The sequence below is a fragment of the Neolamprologus multifasciatus genome, chromosome 9 (genome assembly GCF_963576455.1).
Source record: "Neolamprologus multifasciatus chromosome 9, fNeoMul1.2, whole genome shotgun sequence".
NCBI classification, from domain to species: Eukaryota; Metazoa; Chordata; class Actinopteri; order Cichliformes; family Cichlidae; genus Neolamprologus; species Neolamprologus multifasciatus.
In genome coordinates this window covers 13,346,200-13,360,812 of record NC_140447.1, presented here as the reverse complement: position 1 = coordinate 13,360,812, position 14,613 = coordinate 13,346,200, and the positions used below count along the sequence as shown (strand labels likewise).

At 41.5% G+C, this 14,613-nt stretch overlaps 1 protein-coding gene across 1 annotated transcript in view; it reads left to right on the top strand.

The window, feature by feature from the left end:
- ofcc1 (orofacial cleft 1 candidate 1) overlaps positions 1–14,613 on the top strand; it is a 79,841-nt gene that overhangs the window by 56,314 nt on the left and 8,914 nt on the right.

Genomic DNA, 14,613 nt, shown 5'->3' with positions numbered 1-14,613 from the left:
AACTAATATTTTGCAACTCTAATGATTTTTTGCATCCTTAATTAGATAGAATAAGGTTGATATGATTAGGTCAGGATGTAGTGTTTTTCATTAAAAATACATTTCAGAAACTGTATTCCAAATGTGCCCTTGCAATTAAATAATGAATCTGACGCATTCCTTATTATGGACCCAATTAATATCAGAGGCAAGGGCGTAATTTTAATAACAGTGGGCTACGAGACCTTCATTAGCTGAGCGAGAGAAAGGAGGGATGAGGGGAAGGAAAAACAAGGTACCCATAGGAACATCAAGAGTTTGTAACCAAATTTAAAACGTTATTGAAAAAGATAGAGTGAGATATTTTGAACAAATCTGATCTCGGGCTATCGGGATCTGCAAATAGCCCTTGTTTGTTTTAACTAACTCTGGCACTTTTGAATATTTTTATAGTCTTAGATCCTCTTCTAACCCTGTAGAGGTGTTGAGACTGGACCAAAGCTGAAAGAAGCTTTAGCCTTAAAAGGGAAAAGAACGATTATTGCTTTTTATTTTTAACATCGCACCTCTACTGAAATGTGGTCACCTTTGAAAAGCCACTTCCCCTTTTTCCCTCTCCCCCCCTGGAAAGCAGGCAATGCATTCATCAGACAGCCACCACCACACACTTGACCTTTGTGTGGTCCATGTGCAAAAGGGCTGAGTGCTCACACAGTGTCAGCGTCATCATGGATATACCTCCAGATTCTTCTCAGCCCGGGGAAAACTTCTCTTCCCATCCATACTTAAGTAAATACATGAAACAACTCTGCTGATTATGATTCCTCCTAAAAAGCTAGCTGGTATCCATCTAGGCTAAAATCACTTTAAACAGTGTGCAAATATGAAAGTTTGTAACTGCACATATTCTGACTGCCTAACTGTCATGTAGCACAGAAGCTCACCTGCTAAAAGAAAGCCTCTTTAACCCTCACTGAAATACAAAGAGGCTTCATAATAATGGGAAAAAACAGGGTGCTATATCTAGTCTTTAGCCATGTCATCAAGCATGATGTGTGCACTTTAAATGTGCATGTTACACAGTCACAGTTGTTGTCAATGTTATACTGTATCATCACAGAGGGTTAGCATAGGTGAACGTTGGTGAGCCGGAGTCTTCATTGTGGGCATTAGCAGAGTTTTGGGTTCTCTCTTTTTTGCCATATTTTTCAGGTAACCTATATTTGACAACAGCAAAATAAAATTAGAAATTCTGTTTTTGCTGTGCCAACACAATCCTTTTATTGGCCCTCATATGGCAAGATTTTGGTGGCATCCCTGTTCCTTACTACCTGTAATGTAGTTGTTTCTGTCCTGGATGCTCTTTTCACTTCACCATTGACCTCTCGTCCTTTTGTGCAAGTAAAAGTAATGTCTGCATCTAGACCGCGCCACCGTTTTCTTCAGCCTTCAAGCTGCAAGTTTTCTTTTTCTCTCTAACTACTATTGAAATCACTGAGAACCTTTGTAATTAAATATTTGTAACTGTAATCGGATTAAAGTAACACATTCGTTTGTAGCACTTTACGACATTAGCAGTGAATAGCTGTAGCCTAGGCATGGGTTCCCCTTTACCCCCACTTTCTTTTCCTTTCGAGCAATAAAGGTTGGGCTTATACTTACATCTCCACTCCTTAAAAGTTGTAGAACCACCTATTTTTCTATTTTGGAGATTTCTACAGACAATCATTTACAAATTTCTGAAATGTATGTCGGCACCTGTTCTAGAAGCTATATTGCTGAGACTTCTCCATTATTTTTAAACACATACAAATCATGAACTGACTTACCATGTAACACCTTGAAGCAAGGACTTTACAGATTGTGCAATGCTAATAATGGAGCCACCGATCAGTGCTCAAAACCCCAAAGTAAAAAACAGTCCAGATAAACTTCAGGGGCATAAAAATTTGCCCTGCAACAGGTGGCAATTTCTCCAAAAATCTCCAAACAACAGACCTGCCATGTGCAACATGAAGTCATACCAAAGCTGAATTTTATTTTTTTTTCCACTGTTTCTTTTAAATATTTTTTTTTTAAAGGCTAAAATGAAACCAAGTAGTAATATGAGAGGCAGGTAATCAGTTAGGCTAAAAGTAGATTCTTGATGGTGTTAGCATGCTCAGCAAAATCTCTGTAATGCTCTATGTCCCCCAAGCAATGAAACAATAAAAAAAAGAATCCACATTCAATAACCAACCTGCAAATGGCCTATTATTATCAAACTTGTAATTTTCACAAGGTGGTCATAAAACATAATCTCATTTTTACTTTCTCACCAATTAACTTTATATTATAAGATTCATCCATCGAGTTGTTCCATTGAGTTGCTTGAAGGTTTAAAAATTCCTCAGGTGAAGATGTCAACAGCAAAGAGGGCGTGTAAAATACTAGTATGTAGCTATTTAATTTAACCGTGTGATAAATACAATCTTCCTTTTCCTGTGATAACAACAATCATGGAAAACAGCTCAGAGACGTAAAGGAAACATCATATGTTCTTCATTTGTTTATCAGATTTGCCCTGATATACGACTGATATACAACGTGTTGTGACTCAGGATGATGTTTTTAAAACCTGTGGAATAAATGAATAAAAACTTTACATATTTTGCTGGCAATCAGTACCACAGGTTAGCCAACTAGAGGCGCATTTCAGTGATTTCAAATAAACAAAAATCTTCACTTTTTCTGTGCCGTCAGTAATGCTCCCAGCTAGTGAGAGGGCTTGCATGCTCCACATCTTACTAGTGGTGCAGTAATGAGCCCCATTAATTATGTAAAGGCAGTGATGCAGATGGACCTAATTAATTGTCTCCCGTCACCCCCTTGATTACTGTACCTGGAAGGGAGGTGTTAATTTCTGTAATACTTAAGCAGGTACGCAAACTGTTTTGTCGGAGCTACCGCTATGACAGTGACAGAGTAGAGCACCAGCTTTCCCGTTGCTGTTAATTCACCGAAAGGAAAGTTTCCCAGTGGTGGTGGTGACATTGTATTAATTGAAGGAGGGAGGGAGAGATTAAAAGAAGTGAGGAAGGAGGGAGAGAGTGGAGAGAGGGGGTTTGTATGATGGCCCTGGAGATGTTTTCTCAACCTGATTGCATCAACATTTGCGTACCTTTGTGCCGTTTGTCTCTGTATGTCTAGGTAATGGGTTACCAGCAGGCGAGTTTGGGAACACCCAAGGTGTTTTGCAACAGCAGTGCGCTTGGTGGAGAGTAAACCTGTTGAGAGTCAAACGGCACAGACTGGAGTGGTAATGATAACTTGTGTCTGGGAGGCTGGCTGTTAATCATATGAGGTGTGTTCTCCATTTTAATCCAGAGCCTGTGTGTGTTGTGAGCTCCTGACCATGGAGGACTGTCAGGGTCACACTTTTGGCACCAATTACCAAGTGATAAAAATAGATTTTGAGCTTTAATCTCTTTGCAAAAGTTCATCTGGATTCATACAAAATAATATAGGCTACAAATATCATACCTGCCTAATCTATACAATAGCTATGAGGACATGCACGTTCTCTATTTTCAGAGGCATCAAAAAAATCTTAATCCCAAAGTTAAATAAATACAATTCAGTCCTCAAAACACTACAAGTGCATGCCTGCGCACTTGTACTCATCAATCTTGGGCTTGTTCAAATAGTACAGTTAAATGAGTACGAGCCACTTGAGATGCAAATCTAGACTCATGTAAAGAAAGAAGCTTTGGAGAGGAAGGTAGACAGAGGGAGCAGTAGGCCGTGACAGGATACACAGGAACCGCTGTCACAGAACAATAGAACCTTCAGCTCCTCAAAAGGAACCCATAACAGCAACACAGGAACCCCGGGAGAGGAGAGGAAGAGCTGAGTGGTTCACTGGCACAGGAAGGGTTTTTAGAGTCAGAGGGCAACTGCTGGTCTGTAGTGTGTGTGTGTCTATGTGTGTGCGCCTTTGTGCGTGGGATCAAAATAGTCCTCCCAACCCCCAATAAGCTCTACAAAAGAGCAATGTGGTCAGTGTGCGGGCAAGTGTAAGTGTGTGTGCACGCGTGCATTTATTTGCTTGGTTGCGTGTGTATGAAGGCAAACCTGTTCATATAGGCCCAGTATGCCTGCATGTGTGTAAACTGTCATGCACGTTTATAAGTGTGACTGTGTGCATGCAAACCTTTCTGCTTGCCTGCGTGGGCATGTCACATTAGAGAGACTTCTTCAATTACAGTGGATTTTTTTCTTCTTCTTTTTTTAGTGGACAGCGCTGAGGGCCCCAGTGGCCCGAGGCGATAGCGAGCAGACAGGCAAGGACAGGAGCGACACAGCAGCAAGCACAGCATCCACAGTCGGAGCATTAGGGAGCGCAATATGAGATATGACTGCAAAGGCTACATGCCTGTGTTCCTGAAAAGGTCATGGACTTTGCTGAGCAGTAATGTGTGAAAGTGGTGCACAGTGGTTAAAAAAGAAGAGAGAGGGAGGAAAAAACAGATAAAGATCAAACACATTCACCTCTTTTCCAATTCGCACGCAAGATTTTATGGACACAAATACAGAATATCTTCAGTAAAATGAGCTGGCTACTTTTAAATGTAGCGAGATCATTGCAGGTTCATAAAGAGGGTTAAAAAGCACAAACCTTATCTTATTTGGGTTTAAATTTCACCACACACTTCCTTTTCTTATAGTCAACCTGCATTCCTAAACAGGCGCACAGTTCCAACATTAGATAGCAAGAGAAAGGAGAAAGTGTTCCAGTATGAACTCGTCGGTGTGAACAGTTTAATTACAGGGAGTGTCAGCTCCATTGCTTAATGTGTCCCTTACAATTAATCCAGGGAAAGGATGTCATTATCTACCAATGCCTGGGCCTGGGCAGGCTTTTCTTTCAAAGAGATGGAATGCGAGAGGGGAAAAAGAGGAGTCTAAACAAGGAAGCGCCTTTGGTTAGCAGCCTATATTATGTTCAACCTCTGTGTCAACCAAAAGGATTTAGGTAATATGCTCGGGTGTTGTTTCGAAACATTGAGTTTGAATATTTTGGACACTTGACTCTCATGAAACCATTAGTGAGGAAAAGCTTTTCCCTATAATTTCTTCATAATATGAAGCTTTGCATGTCAGCTGTCAAAACATGGGCAGCTGGAAGATGTTAAACTGACAACAGGTTTTCGCCACTTTCAAGCCTTCGTTCCCTCGACTTCTTCCTCCTCCAGCGGGCCACGTCCTAAAGAGTCCTTTTTTTCTGCTGCATTGCCATTCCCTAATGTGAAACAGAAGACAACAAATTGAACTCTTGAAAGTGAGAAAAAGACTGTAGCGAGAGCTTTTCAACCATGGAACAAATTTAGGAAGACTCGTTTTACATCGGTTAAAGAGGTTTTCCACCCAGAGCACCTGGCTCGGATCTGTGAAGCCGGTGCAGAATGTGGTTTCACCAAACATTTTAAGTGATTAATGACACAGTGAGATGCCATTGTTGGAGGAAAAGATTTGATTATATCAGCTGAGAAAATGTTACAGGGCACATACCCTGCAGGCAGATATACTTTGCATACACACTGGGGCGATGTTGTATGTAATGCATACTCAACATACATGTATGCTTAGGTATACAGCTTCTAGCTCCACAGAGGTTTTGTGGCTTGAATTTGACAGATCAGATTTTTTGCGACTGTCTGCCGTTACTTACTTCTCCTCCCTTCACTCCCCCTTTAAAGAGTTTGACCTTGGCCGCTTCCTGTGGCCCTTAGGGGAGGAAGAAGTCCTGGTGATTGTGACAGGTGTCGCGTCTTAACAGCCCCACGTCACATCCAGAGGAGAGATTTGGATTTTTTTTTCACCACATTTGGAGATTTTTTTTTCCCCCTCATAAGCTTAAAGAGACAACTTAGGGTGTGTGTGTGTGTGCTCGTGCGTGTGTGTGCACATGCAGCTATAGTGTGTCTGAGTGAGAACGTGTGTGAAGTCTTACCACTTATTCCCAGCTCTCATTTTGGTTATTGGCTTGGATACTTATCACCTCCAGCCTTCGAGGCTTTATTAGGTGGAAGCTACTCCAAAGTCAAATTCTGGATATCAAAGGCAATACTCAACTTTGGCATCTGTCTGCAGCATCTTAATACGAAGCCTGGTCTCCTAAAATTTTAAGAACTCAACATGACATTTTGAAATGCGTCCTCCACGGAATTGTGTTTTCCCACCACAAAAGGGCCAGCATGAGGAGTCCATGCGACAAATGCCAAATGAGTAAGTTGGAAAGTACTGGTGACACAATTAGTTTGAACTTGATACACTTAATGTTAGAAAGTTATGGTCCTGACCATAGGGGCTGGCTGGAAAAGTCTAGCAAGACCCATCTACCAATCGGAAGGTCAGTGGTTTGTTCCCCAGATACTACAGTCTGCATGACAAAGTATCTTTGGGCAAGATACTGAACCCCAATCAGTTCAATTCAATTCAATTTAAGTTATACAGCAACATTGTAAGGTCGAGACCCAACATTAATACAGAGAAAACCCCAAAAATCAAACAACCTCCTTTGAGCACTTGGCGACAGTGGAAAGGAAAAACTCAATTTTAACAGGAAGAAGCTTCCAGCAGAACCAGGCTAATGGAGGAGCAGCCATCTGCTGCGACTGGTTGGGAGCTGTTGAGCTGATTCCACAGAGGAGGGTCCTAAAAGCTGACGACTCTGCCTCCCATTCTACTTTTAAATACTTTAAGGAAGCCCGTAGTCTGAGAGCGAAGTGCTCTGTTAGTACGATACTCTACTATGAGATCTTTAAAACAAGATGGGGAATGATAATTCAAGAACTTGCATGTGAGGAGAAAGATTTTAAATTTGATTTTGGATTTAATAAGGAGCCAATAAAGACAGAAGCCAATATGACACACAAACCTTTCTTGGAGGTTGGGGTTGTAGCATCGCCCCCGATGCATTCATGTGTGTGTATGTGTGTGTGAGTGTGTTCAAATGTTGACAAAACAAAATAATTACTAAACGTTTGACACTTGATTATAGTTTCATTTATCATCAGTTCTGTTAGTGAAAATAAGGATAATAAGAAAACAGTTGAAAACTAGCTGGTGCCTGCTGTGCGTCTTTATGAGAGAGAGGTTTCTTATTCCAGTAATAACAGTAATACAGTTTATTCCTGACAGAGAGAATGAGTGCCTACTTTACTATTTCACCCTGCTTGTCAGTATTCTTAAGTATGATAAGGTTCATACATTTAACTAATAGTAACCAATTTATTTTCTATTTTACGGGAGGTGAGAGTGAAAACTATGCTCCTTGGCAGGAGAGCATGTATTGTGTTTCTTTATAAAAAAGTGAAGCAGTAATGAATCATGCATGAGAACTACTGTAGTAAAACCCATGATCAATGGAAATTCAAATACAGAAAAAAAAGAGTGTGGAAAAAGTAGCATATCATCAATATTTTAGAAACCAGCAACATTTCATAAATCATAATCAGGTGAGCTCATGACTTATCAAGAGCAGTTCAGATCCTGGTCTTAAGAGTCTTAATGCTCGTGGATACTGGTTTACGTGTTCACCTTTCCCCGGTGGACTCATTATTTCAACACTGATGAAGATTCCGATCAACTTTAATCACCTTTACTTGCAGAAACATGTGACTGTGAGTCATCTGTAAACATTGAAACATTTAAATGTGGCACAAGCTTATTTATCTTTTGTTAAAGTTTCAAGTAAACTTCAATATTCTCCAGAACAAACCTGGAAAAAGTGATCTCCCTAAGGCCCAGGGTGAGTCAGACATGGTGTGGCAGAAAAAAAGATGGGCTGCTATCTGAGTTGTTTACTGTAGGTTGAGAGTAGGCTTTCTGCAAAGGAGATTAGTAATGGCGAATTATGCATATCTTATTTTCTGGATTATCTCAGGCAGTCAGAGATGCTATCTCATTGTATAATCTCTTTTAAAGTCGTTTGGTTTATTCTGACTGTAAATACAGTCATTTTTGCTTGTTTATCTTTTCTAGAAGTCCAATTTAGCCTGTGCTACTTTTAGATGGAGTGTATTATTGCTTATAATCTATCATTCTTCAAGTTGAAATAAATGCAGACGGTGATCTTTGCTTTACGGGCACAGTCATGTGAGGAGGGTGGGTGGAAGCTACTGTAGCATAACAGTCATTTTGTCACTGTGCGTGTGTGTGTATACGCATGCACGTATGTGTGTCCCTCGATGCAAATATGAATGGGTGGTCTGTCTTGTCCAGTGGTGCGTTTAACCAGACACAGACCTTTGCTTCAGCCAACTCAGGCCCAACGCAGACAGTGTGCATCCATGCCATTTTCAAGCTGCTCCAATTATATCCGCTGAGCATCCACATATTGGCTAAATTTGCAATAATAGCATATCTATTTCCATTCTAATGGCTGACATTGCTTGGCTTATCCATGCATGTATGTCGGTGGTCTTGTATGCTTTATGGTTTGGTCTGTTCCCAGCCATGTGCAATGTGCTGTAGCGTGTCTTGGCTTTGGATGTGTGTGTGCTGCACGAACCTCGTGTGCTGCTATGCACTGTGGCGTGCAGCAGTTTGTTACTTAGAAAAATGTTACACTAATGTGGATGCATTTTTTTTCCTTTAAAAGGAACTATACATGGTTACAATTTGAAATTCAGTTGTTATATTACATTTGCTAATCTCAGTGCCTCCATAGTTACTTTGACATTTGTGGTTGGCCTATTAGCTCTTTTATTAGCTGTTCCAGGATGGTGGTTCTCCTCTACCAAAAGACAAATGCCAATTCTAGTAAATTCAAACTGTTTCATGCTATCGACTGGGAGTCACCTAGTTTTTATCTTTAACAGTTATAGTGTACCTGCTGAGAAATAAGGCTAATGTGACCTTGAAGACAAAATTCCTTAAGATGCAAAGTAAAGTTTTTCTTGCAAACGTTCAGTGTCGAGTAACAACAGGTTATTCATGACTTTTGCTGCTGGGTAATGCGATTACTTAATGTGTCATAACAATGTCATGAGTTAAGTGACTGATTTTCCAGTAACATTTCCAACATTATGTTCATAAATGCATGAAGTGATATCAGAGAATGAGCTTGTGCTTTAGAACAATTTAGCCTCTGACGTCTGCATCTGTGCATCTGCACCGCAGCATATGCACTTATTAATTCAAATTGTTGTGCTGCATGCAATGTATAATTACATGTTGGTGGTGCACGTGTCCAGGAGTCCACGTTGACAGTGTGTTTGTGTTTCTACGTACTGTCTGTATCTGTTACATGAACCCCGTGTTCAGCAACCAGGCCTTGAACCCAAGCCAGCTCTGACAGAAACGATGGTGGTGTTGGAGAGGAGGGATTGACCCTCTATAGCTTAGAGAGCCTCAATGCACAGTACACACACACACACACACCCAACACACACCCTCCTCCCCATCAACCCACTACTCCCTGCCTCCCCCCACTCCCTGCTGCATAGCCCTAAGCGCCCGCAGGCATTGGAGATGCACGCATGCGTTGCCTTACTGTGTGGGGCTTTGTCTGTCTGTGAGCATGGTCGTATGTGTGTGTTAGTATTTATATGAGTGTTACTGTTTCTCTCCTCTCTCTCTGTATGTATGTGTGTGTGTGTGTGTGTGTTTGTTTGTGTGTACATGTGGACAAAAGAAGCAACCATGTCTACCTCTTTTCTCACTTGGTAATAATCACTGATGCTTCTTTCAGATCTGTCTGTGCTAACCCACTGCATTTACTGCCTTAGATGTGATTGCCTTTTGTTCTAAAGTATACGGATGAATTTGTATTAAATGGTAATACCAATGAGCACTAATTCAATGTACACTGAAAATGTGAAAACAAAATATCGCTTTAATGTGTTTTAAGTACCTATGTTCAATACCACTAAATAATCTATCTATGACACAAAGTCCACTTCGTAAACTTAATGCAATGCAGTGATCCAGATGAAGCATTACTGGATCTGCTGAAACACTTAAAATGTTTCCTTTTGGATCATGTCACAGTACAGCATTTCCAGCCAACATGACTCTGATCTGGTTCACAGCGTAAAATGTATTTACAGAAAGACTGCTAAAAACCAGGTGACTCCATAAAGCTTTCTTTGTGCTCAAAATATTCCTCATGTAAGAATCTCCAAGTAACTTGGTGAGGATACCCCAAAACCAAGTCTGTACACAGACTTCTATTTTTTATTTCTAAACCTCTATAGGGCAAATTAAAGCAGTAATCCATACACACAGTCCCAGACATACATCAGTCTCTTTAATCCAACATAGGTATCAGTCCTACTACTCTCCCCATTACTGGGTCTCTTACCGCTATAGCCTTAAATCTCCTCCATATATCCAGATTCACTCCCATGTTTCTTTCCTCTCTTCTACACTTCTTTCCCACTGATTTTGTGCCAGTGCTGGTGCTGCCTTTCTACCTTATAAGAAGCAGCAGGTCTAGAATCAAATATTACAAATATTAGACAGCATATTTTTGAGGTAATTTACATGGTAAAAAAAAATCACGGTGGGTGGAATCTGCAGACTGAATCTGCAACTCTTTGATTAATTTCTTACAGTAATCCCCAAACCACTGACGACCGTGGATCTGACTTTGGACCAAGCAAACTTGTTGGATGCAAACAGAATTGCTGGGCAGCAGTCTTTTTGTGGTGACAGTTCATGGAAGCGGTGCTAGGTTGGGCACCGGTGCTGTAACTGCTTTGGTTGGCAAGATGTGCAAAAATGCCAGGAGCCACAGCACCGTTCTGAGCACCGGGTCCAGAACCAGCAACATCCTCTGTAGTCTCCCAAAATCCAAACCCCGTATCACCCTCTCCACTGAGTTTCAATCTCGTCCCTAGTCTGAGTCCCAACTGCAGCCGCAGCCGGGGCTTCCATGTGCGACTGACACATAAATAACCAAGCCTGTCCGCCACCCAGGCAAATTCAAATGCACCTGTCAAAGTGATGAAGCACCCACCCGCAGGGAAGCATTGTTTACATTTTCACTCCATTCTTTGCAAAAGTGAGATTCTAATTATTTTCCCCACTGTAAATTAAAGCCAAGTGGGACAGAACTACAAACCAAAAGGATCATGGCAGTGGAGAAAACCCGAGCCCTTACGGAGTAGGCGTGAGTTGGTGACGGGTGGGACGGAGGCAAGGTCAGCAGCTTTTAAGAAGGGAAGCAGAAATGGGAGGTATAGAATTCACACTGGCTGTAAAGCAAGGCGATGCAAGCAAGACAAGTCTAAGAGAACTCCAACCGGCTGGAATACATTATGCCCCTCACATTTCATACATAATAACGTGCCAAATATGTGCTGCATTATTTTTCATACCACTGGACACAGAGTGAGACAGAAAGAGGTAGGGAGACAGAGAGAGCAAGAGAGGAGGGAAATGTTTAATTAGTCCATGGAAACGTGCAAATGGGAGGTAAAATTAGGCGAAGGTAGGAAGGTCTGGAGAAGAGAGAGTGCATGAATGGTAATGATGGCTATCTAGTTTGGATCAATCATTAAGGGATCAGGGGGACTGACAAGCCTGTTTGTGCCCATGCCTTAGGCTCCTGTTCTGGACAGTAGCCAGCCCGGCTCAGCTTGTGTGCTCATTGAAACTTCTCCTTTCCTCCTCCCTTTAGTTGCAAACATACACACACACACTCTAGCTGCACAAGTGCATCATGCAGTATAAGTATAAACAAGTTTGTGCGGTTTAGTATAGTAAACCCATCATTTTAAAAATAACATTTTAATATCTAATACATGTAAGTCACTCGCAAAATAGTGGATTTCTACATTCGTGGGAGATTTTTAACTTGCTCTTGAGGCCCCGTGATTAGTCCCTGCTCTGACACAGTGTTTTGATCAGTTCATTACAAGGTTACAGGGTTACATTTGGGAACTGTTTTGATTGTCAGGAGCGACATGACAGGTTTTTTTTTCTCATAACAATCAAATCTAGACATGGTGTTTACATGTGTCATGCCACAAAATGGAGCAAGATGTCACATGTATATGTGTATGATGGGGAAGGCCATGTAAGACAAACAAATAAAATATACTGTACCTTTCCCAGACATGCATTAGCAGAGAAATGTGTCACCCAGTGGAACTGTGTCTCTCCGTCTGCCCTCTTTTTAGCTGTTATTTGCAAGTTCAAGTCCTATTTTAGGTATAAATATGGGTCGCTCTTAAAATATAACACAAAAGAATACCCTTTTAGAATGAAGTGCATTTATACTTTTCTCTGAGCCATAGATGCCTCCGATCGCAGTTTATTTTTTATTTTGTTTGCCCTCAGACTAAAAAAGCAACAAAGCGTCATGCTGTCGGTGACAGGTAATCCAAATCCATCCGTTGCTAGACTTTATATTTGCACACGCACTTGAATAAAAATGACTGTCAGGTCAGTCAAATTTTATCACAAGTCACACTGGATTTTTTTTTTTAAAGAGAACCTTTCCACAGGCACTTGTATTTAAAGACTGATGGCTTTTCTTCTGCATTCATATGTGGTATGGTATGATTCGCTAGGTGTGAAATCACATCTTCTCCCAGAAAGACAGACAGACTATATTTGCGAACCATGGAGCCACGTCTGCAGCTGTGCCATCCCCACTTCCTGTGCCCCTGCTCCTCCCTCCCATTCCCAATGTGCATTTGCGGTAATGTCTACAAATCCTGAAATTTATGTCCCTGCTGGAAAACATGGTTTGCCGTTTATAGTCCTCCGCTAAAAGAAATAAGGCCCATCTCTCCTGATACAAGTCAAGGGACTGATGCAGACTCTATCAGATTTCTAAATACAGACCCCAACGATAAATCCTGGCTTGATTGGGTTTGAATTGGGTTAGCTCACTTGAATGCTATCTGCTTAACCCACAGCTGGCCTGTCTGCTCCATGCAGGCATTGAACCTAAATCAGTCACTTAGTGCTATCAAATGGAACAATGGTGGAGTGGAGGGAGCACTCAAGCTAGGGCTAGAAGCCAGGCTAGCACCATAACACAACACAACAGACCAGAACAGAGTAGTGTCGAGCAGACAGGCCCTCTAATGCTCTTTCCTTTTTGTGTCTTAGCAATGATGCTTCTTGAGAGCCATGGTGCATTGCATGAAATGGCATCACCCAAACCGAACACACAAACACCTTTTCAAGCTTTTGTCTCGTCTTGTCAACTGGATTTCACGTGCTAATTAGCATAGGATGGTGGCATGGCAAACATTTAAAAAAATAAATAAAAATCCATTTTCATGCAAGCCAAAATGCAGACACGCAGCACACCATACCGGGGGAATTCAAGCAGGTGCGTTTAACCAAAGTGACTGAGAGCACAGAGGCAGAATTCATGGTGTTTCTATCGCCACTGTACAGCTTGGATTAAAACGTCCTGGAAAGGGGCCATAATTGAGTCATAGGCACACTTCCTGTGGCCAGTAAAGAAGGAAAAGATTCTTTCTTAGTTGTTTTTTAAGACTAATGAATGACCTTAAAAATGCAGTCTGACCTCGCTGAGAACCATGGTATTGGAAGAGATCTACGTAGCTTTTACTCAGAGAGAGATGAAAACAATAAAAATCTGAATATCAACATCGATGTAAACATCCTATCGAAACAGACTGATTGTTGCCTTGCAGGGGCGCTAAACACAAAAGAAATCCAGGTAATCAGTTTCCCTCTCGTGTGGGCCGAAGCCAGGCTGGAGGCAAGGCAGCTGAGGGGATTCCACAAATGAGCATCTGAATTAGCATCGAAGAGATCCAACCTAGCATACACACCCAATACACACACACATCTTCTTTGAGTGTTTTTAGCTAGTCTTATTTTCTGCACTCGTAACCCGTTGACATTTCGACTCTGAGGTCTTTTTCCACTCTTTGGATCGTGTGCTTTGCAGTTTATACTAGGCTTCTAATTACAAGAGGGGTAATAGCTCCCACTGTTTTCTCAGTGAAGCGCCTAGAGTTGTGTTTGGCTAACCGTTTCCAAGTCTGAGGTGACATCGATACACTGCCAAATTAAACTTCTCCTTCAGCTTGACCCTGCCACTCACGGCCCTCTGAATGAGTTTGCCTTTTTCTCCGTATTTTTAGACGAATCATAATTATGCCGCCAATTAGAGGGTCACCTTGAAAAACTTCCTCCTTCTTTTGACTCTCTGTGTGTGGCTCAGTTTACGTGCGTGTAATGTTCACTGTTTTGGTCCGGTAGCTGTGAGCTAGACTTTAAATTATGTCTTTAATACAGCCACGTACACACAGGCAGAGAAAGAGTGCGTCACCAATTCAGCAATGTCACAGTCGCAGTTTATGAATATGAAAGAAAAAAGTTGATTTAAAGACTCTCTGTGAGCCAGATTTAGATGGGCGGTGCTCGTGGCTTTACTACCTGGTCTTTCAGTTGAAGTGACGTATACAATCTGTGACCATTACACGTTCAAGACTTTACCAGCAGACACTCTCGGAGAGGAAGAGAGCTTCCATGATCTTCACACATGGATGACTTCAAGTTACATGACCTACATAACATGTTACACGCGCCGCTTGCTCCCCATGCCTCACCCTAATAGGGAAGGGCAGCACATTACAGGTGTGTAATCCCTAA